Here is a 6,860-nt window from a genome sequence, read left to right on the forward strand (position 1 = left end):
AAGGGTATCTCATAATTCAGCTGAATCATCATAAAAACCATGATTATGTTGAGGTGCTATTTAAATTATCTGGGGGAAAAAAATGAGGAAACATAAGAGTCCAAAATGCAAGTTGTGGGCTGTGGTCCAATGGAAAAGGACTGGGGGTGCTGGTCAACAGCAGCTGACCATGAGCCAGCCTGTGCCCAGTGGCCAGGAAGGCCAGTGACACCTGGCCTGTGTCAGCAGTGGTGTGGCCAGCAGGACCAGGGCTGGGACTGTCCTGTACTCAGCACTGGTGAGGCCACACCTTGGTGCTGTGTCCAGTTCTGGGCCCCTCAGTTCAGGAAGGACACTGAGGGGCTGGAGTGGGGCCAGAGAGGGGCTGGGAGGTGAGGAAGGGCCTGGAATACAAGTGCTGTGGGGGATCTAATCCCTCTTTACAGCTCCCTGAAAGGAGGGTGGAGCCAAGTGTGGTTTGGGCTCTTCTCCCAGGTAACAAAGGACAGGACAAGAGGACACAGTCTAAAGTTGTGCCTGGGAAGGTTTAGGTTGAATATTGTAATATTTGAAGAATTGAATTATAGTATCTGAAGAATTTCTTCACAGAAAGAGCGATCCCTGGTGGAAGTGTTTAAGAAAAGACTGGATTTGACACTCAGTGCCATGGCTTAGTTGACACGGTGGTGTTCAGTCATAGGTTGGACTCAGTTATCTTGAAGGTAATTTCAAAGCTGATTCATTCTGTGATTCTTTACAACTTTATAATTATTTGATACATTTTTTTTTTTGTTTAAGAATATTGAAGAACTTGTCTAATGTAATTATAATTAACTTAGTGAAGTCATTCTGCATATCCTAGTTCCATTTTTCTACTGGAACTAGGATAAGCAGGTTTTCCTCACCTGAAACTGTGAATATATTAAAAAGCCAAGGGCAGAAATGCTTACCTGATGGTACTTTACCAATGGGCTCTAGACTGTGTTAGCCTCTATCCTCAACTTTCAGTGTGATGTTTTCTGTCTTTTTTGAATTATTTCTCTTATAAAACACCCAAACAATTTATGAAGCTATTGTGTTACAAGGTTCATTGATAATTTGAATCCAGTGAAGTCAATCAGTTCTAATATATTCTCTGTCAAGGTTCCAAAGAAATGTAGGTTTTTGTAAAACAAGTAAATAAAATGCTTTCCCTTTCCCTCCACAAACGGGATTGGGAAGAACAAGACAAAGTGAAAAGATAGTTATTTCATAGGGAAAGGGGATTTATGTTCATACTCCACTTGTAAGGAAAAATATTCCCTTTCTCTTGGCTTATACTTCCAAGATGCCTCTTGGAATAAAAGTTTTAAGATGTGAATCTCCTACAAATGCAGATGTCTCTGCTGACTAATACCCTCTTAAAGGTTACATCAGGTATAATATACTGACACATGATAGGGTTAAAATGATAATTGTTAAAAACCTGTATAAAATGGGCTTTCTCTTGGTCTATTACCTTGATTTTTTTAGAGAATATAGTAATATGAAAGGAATGGAGAGGGGAACCTTTTACAAAGGAATAGTCCCTTCCTTTCCACCCTGTGGTACAATTTTCATTATGTTCAGCATGGTAACAAGAAAAGATAGAAGGAAGTATAATTTTACATGAAAATAACACATGCATCTCAAGTATTGCCAGCTTGTCTAATTCTGTGCTTTCAAGAGAGACTTTAAATGATTGTTGTAAGGCAGAACTATGCCTGGGAATTACAGAATACCTCAGTGAGCGTCACTGGATTGCTAAGGAATAAATGAATTTGGCTCTGAAAGTATGACATAGTGTACTTTAAATATACAAAACAAGGCAAAGGAAATTGTGAGTAAAGCTTTTTATCCCAGAGTATTGGAATCAACAAGGAAGGGCATAATTTAATCTCAGATCTTTATTATTGGTGATGATGGAAGAGCATGAAATAAACCAGTTTTGCTTTCCAATCCCAAGTTGTTCACAGGAGAGAGATTTGAAGAAAAACCATTGCAGTACAAGTATACTTGAGCTGGAGATCAGAGAAAAAAATGAGGCTTTTCAAAATAAGCATGCTCTAAAGTTATTTTTCAAAATAGCTTTATGCATTAAGAGGTACAATAAGTCATGCATTAAGTAACTGGAAATTGTTCCCTCTCTTGATTTATTAAACAAAAAACAAGAAAAGGCAAATAAAAGGAGGGCGGAAAGTGAAATTTCCCAGTGGGAAATATCTTTAAATGTTGTATCCCCGGGATATCTGGGAAAAATAATAGGCTATTATGAAAAAGCTTCAATATAATGAATGTGCAACAACTTGAAGTGAATATTACTTTCACAGAATCACAGAAAAAGCTGAGTTGGAGGGGACCCTCAAGGATCAAATCTAACTCCTGGCCCTACACAGGACCATACCCAAGAGTCACACCATGTGCCCAAGAGTATTGTCTAAATGCTGCTTGAACTCTGTCAGGCTGGTGCTGTGACCACTTCCCAGGGGAGCCTGTTCCAGTGCCCAGCCACCCTCCAGGTGAAAAACCTTTCCCCGATATCCAGGCTAAACCTCTCTTGACACAACTTCAGACCATTCCCTTGGCTCCTGGTAGCTTCACATCTGAAAAGGACTCTACATGCCAGTGAACAGTAAGCAGTAAGCAGGGCTTACTGTGTATTCTTTTTCTATCCTTGACTGTTGGATCAGTTTAGGTTCAATTATAAAATATTAAGCAGTTATAGAATAATTGTACAGGAAAATCTGAGTTGAAGGTGATACATATATCAATAGACTTTTTGAAACTATAATTTGAAAACCATCTGAAGTTGATATAAATCTGGTTATAGGCATGAGTTTAATGACCTCTGTTTCAGATACAGTTTCTGTCTTTGGATTGAAATACTTGCTTCTCTTTTCAATGTTCAGGAAATGAAGCTTGAAACTATCTTACCTTAAGATATTTACCTCCAAGTTTCAATATTTTAAAATCTTTTTAAAACCTTTTTAATTCATAGAAAATTGAGAGGATTTTTTTTAATGAGGACTTTGGTAAAAGGGTTGTAAACTTTAAGCTTTATGTAGCAAGTGGGTACATTTCTTGAAATGTAAGATATTCTCTGAGCTTTTTCTGAGTAAGGGAGGGTAAAATAATTTTTTGTCACATTCATGTATGTGAGGCAGGACCTGCAGAAGTTTACCAGTTTCTGTGGAATAAATTTCCATTACGTTTTCATCTTTTATTATATTGTAAACTTGTTATTACTGCTTTATTTGCCAGTGCATTTGTTTTTATTTTCTTACTGTATTGTTGGTCATGTTCCTTTCAGTAATTATGACACTTTATGTATACTATGTTGCTCTAATAAGGGCTGCAAATGTGTAACATTCACAACCCTAAATTTGACTCCTAAGTACAAGATTTTAAGGTACCTAAGCAAAAGTAATACCCAAATTCAACCACAGTATGCTCTGCTTGCCCTCTAGGTTCATTAGGATCTGGTCAGCTCTGACCCAGAAGTCCACAGCTCTTAACATAAGCATGACACAACCTTCTTAGAAGCCCTGCTAACTGGAACACAAATAGATAGACCAATCCCACAGTAAATTAGTGCTCAAGTAAACTGTATAAAGAGCTTAGGGGGAGAAACAAGGAGGAACAGGGAAGGAGAGATGTATAATGCTTCATACATGTTCTGTCTTTTTTAGGTTCAAAATCCATAGCTCTGTAATCAGGTGGTGGACCTGGCCAATCACTTCACAGAAAAGAGTTCAGTCGGAAAAAGGCAGAAGGGAGCTGTATTTCTTCTACTTATTATTTTTCTATGTACATTTTTTTTAAAAAAACAGCCCTACACCCTGGCTTAGGTTGCCAAATACATAATTTCGTCTGCATGGGGTAGCATTCTCGTGTAGCAGGGCTGAATTTTAAGAGAAGAGAGCCTGAGGGTTGTTGTTCAGGAAAGTGGACAGGGCAGATGAGGTACTGTGAGCATATGGACTGGACATTGATTTCAGGTAACTTAGGAAGAGCTTACAATTAAAACCAGAGACAGTCTTTATGTTTCCTGGCAGCTGCATATTTAGCTGCATTTACTGAAGGAATAATTTGTCATTTCAGAATTGTTGTCTGCTGTCAGCCTTCTCAATTGATTGGAGTCTAGGCTGGCCCTGGTAGCATGGAGGATGGGGTGTCAGAGATCAGAGCCCTGTGTCCATTCTCCTGTTCTGTTGTAGGGCAGGACGGGGGCTGCCAGGCTGTGTTCTGCCTTCCTGTAGTGGTTTCACAGAAGTGAGTAGCTTGGAGAGGGGTGGTGGTGAATATTTGCAGGCAGTGCTAAGTGCCTTCCTTTGGGAGTCTCTGGACTATATAAAATGGGTTACAGGGCAATCTGGAGATGTCAGCTGAGCATGCTGTATAAATACAGGCAGTATATTTCACAGATGGGTGAGGATTGTACCTTACTGTACCTGTCTTCATGAGGTCATGATAATGGTCACAGTCACCATGGCAAATCCTACAAAAAAGCTGTATTCACAATAGTGTAATACATCCATAACCTTGTGCATTCGTGTCAGACAGGATTTGTTCAGAAAGGATGGGACTGTGCAACAGGATACATGACAGAATACTACCCTGTAATGTTCATGGGCAAGGCAGAGCAACCAACAGCCATAGTGGATCTGGTTACTTGGGTTGGTTCAACAACCAACAAGATGAGTGTTTTCATTCTATTAGATTATCTCACATGGACTTGCTCACCCCCAGCATTTCCTGGCTGGAAAGGGAAGCCAGTCACAGCTGGTCCAGGAATGCTGGAGCCAAAGCCATGTTGGATCTTTGTGTGCCCCTGCTCATGGCTACTGGCCTCAGTCATTACAGACCAAGGTCCCTGAGCACCCCCTGGCAGTTGTTTCCACACATACCCCCTGACCCCTTACAATTTTACTCCAGCTGAGATTTTCTGAGATTTTCACTGCCTTCTTTCCAGGCCTCTTTTTTTTTTTTTTTTCCAAAGCATTTCTTTTTTTTTTTTTTTTGAAAACCTTCTTTGAGGCCCCTCATCTCCCATTTTCTCAAGTAGTCTGTGTATAAACACAATGCATGATCAGCCTCCTAATTGGGGGTTCTGTCTCTGTATTAATTGGAGGAGTTGGGATATGCTGCTGTTCAGTCACAATGTTATCAAAATTTATATCCAGATTGTACTGGTTGCCAGTGGAAACTAGCAGTCTTCCTGAGGGTATAAAGTTCAGTTTCAGATACTCATGCTGGTATAGACACATTCATCACCTGCTTGCTATTGCTTAATTTATTTTTTTTTTCCTGCAACAGCAATGCACCAAAGATGCCTGAAAATACAAAAAGAAACCCTGCCTGTTCTCGGGCTTTGTCCATGGGAAGTGGACTGCGTCACCATGCTAACCACAAGAAAAACATTCCAATCTTACAGTGTTCCCTGTACTCATCTCAAATTAACTTCTCCAGGAGGGATAACATTTTAGGCGCATTTGTTGAGGAGGAAAATTGAAGCAGGGAGATGATAAAGACTTACTGAGAGCTAGCACAATAGCTTGGTGGCAGGACCAGGAAAAGAGGAAGAGATCTGACCTCACTCTGGTCTCTTGGAGTACTTAATTGTTGTAGGGGCCTCCAGTCGGTAATGAGTCTAAGACAGTGGAAAGCACAATTTCTCACGGGGGCGGGGGTTGTGGTGAAGATGTTCATTTCTCTCCTTTTGTTTGAGAGCTGTCTTTGAAGGCATTGTTCTTCCACAGCTGCAGTAGCCTACATTCATTGTGATAATTGTGGGACAATACACAGAATGGATGATTGATACATGAGATAAAGTTGTGTAAGAATATTACTAGACGATCATATGGAGATAATAAATTACACAAAGACAGCTCAAAGAAATAAGCTAAGGACAATTTTAGTGGGGTACAGTGTGGGAGATGGCACAACAGATCCAAATAGGGATAAAAATGAGTAAGAGAAACAGCAACTAAAACATTTGCTGGAACAAGTCATATAACAAGACATGAGTTAAAGTATTAAAGATAGGTGAGTAGCTCATGGGCAGAAAAGGAAACAAATTCTCTGTGCTCATGAAGAGCCCTGTACTGGCTATGTACCATGCCATCTTTTTTTTTTTCCATATAAGAAGGAGGTGTAAGTGCACTTCTTTCTTTTGGTAGGAAATCCAGGTTTAGTTATGGGTGTGGATATTTAGGAGGTTGAGTCCGAGTGTCACCGCAAAGCTTGCAGACCAGCCTGGACGTATTCAAAGAGTCAATAAGATGCCATAGTAAAGAGATTGCTGCCTTACAAAAGGTGAGGTGAACTCAGTGCTTTCAAAGCAGAACACATATTTGTGTTCCTGTCAGAAGGGTGTAAGATATAGAAAGCAAAGAACAGGCAAAGTTTGGTTTGGATTTGATTTTATTTTTAAGTTCTTTTTTGAGGCACCCTTTATAAATTTGTTGCCAATTCCATGTTAAGATGTTTGAGAGACAGGCTTTCTTACCTTTTCCAGCTCTTCTGAATTATCACTGTTTATCAATCATACTGTATGGCCTTGACAGTTTGAACTCTCAGTGAATGTAGTTTTAAGAACACCTTGAAAATTTTTATAATGAAAGAGTAGATTAAAAAGGGAAGATGCAATTGTTACTACTAAAGGAGTATCTGAAATAAAGATACTCGCTTATTATTAACATTCTTCTACTGAGTCTACCACTTAAGTTTTTTAGCAGATATGTGATAAACATGGCTGCTTCAGGAAGATGCAGTGGAAGAAATGGTTTAGGCACTTCTGTCAACTGACCACCCTGTGGCCGTGGGCTTCTCTTCCATCTGAGAACAATAGCTACTCCATAATG

This window comes from Passer montanus, unplaced genomic scaffold, assembly GCF_014805655.1.
Source record: "Passer montanus isolate IOZ18808 unplaced genomic scaffold, ASM1480565v1 scaffold19, whole genome shotgun sequence".
NCBI classification, from domain to species: Eukaryota; Metazoa; Chordata; class Aves; order Passeriformes; family Passeridae; genus Passer; species Passer montanus.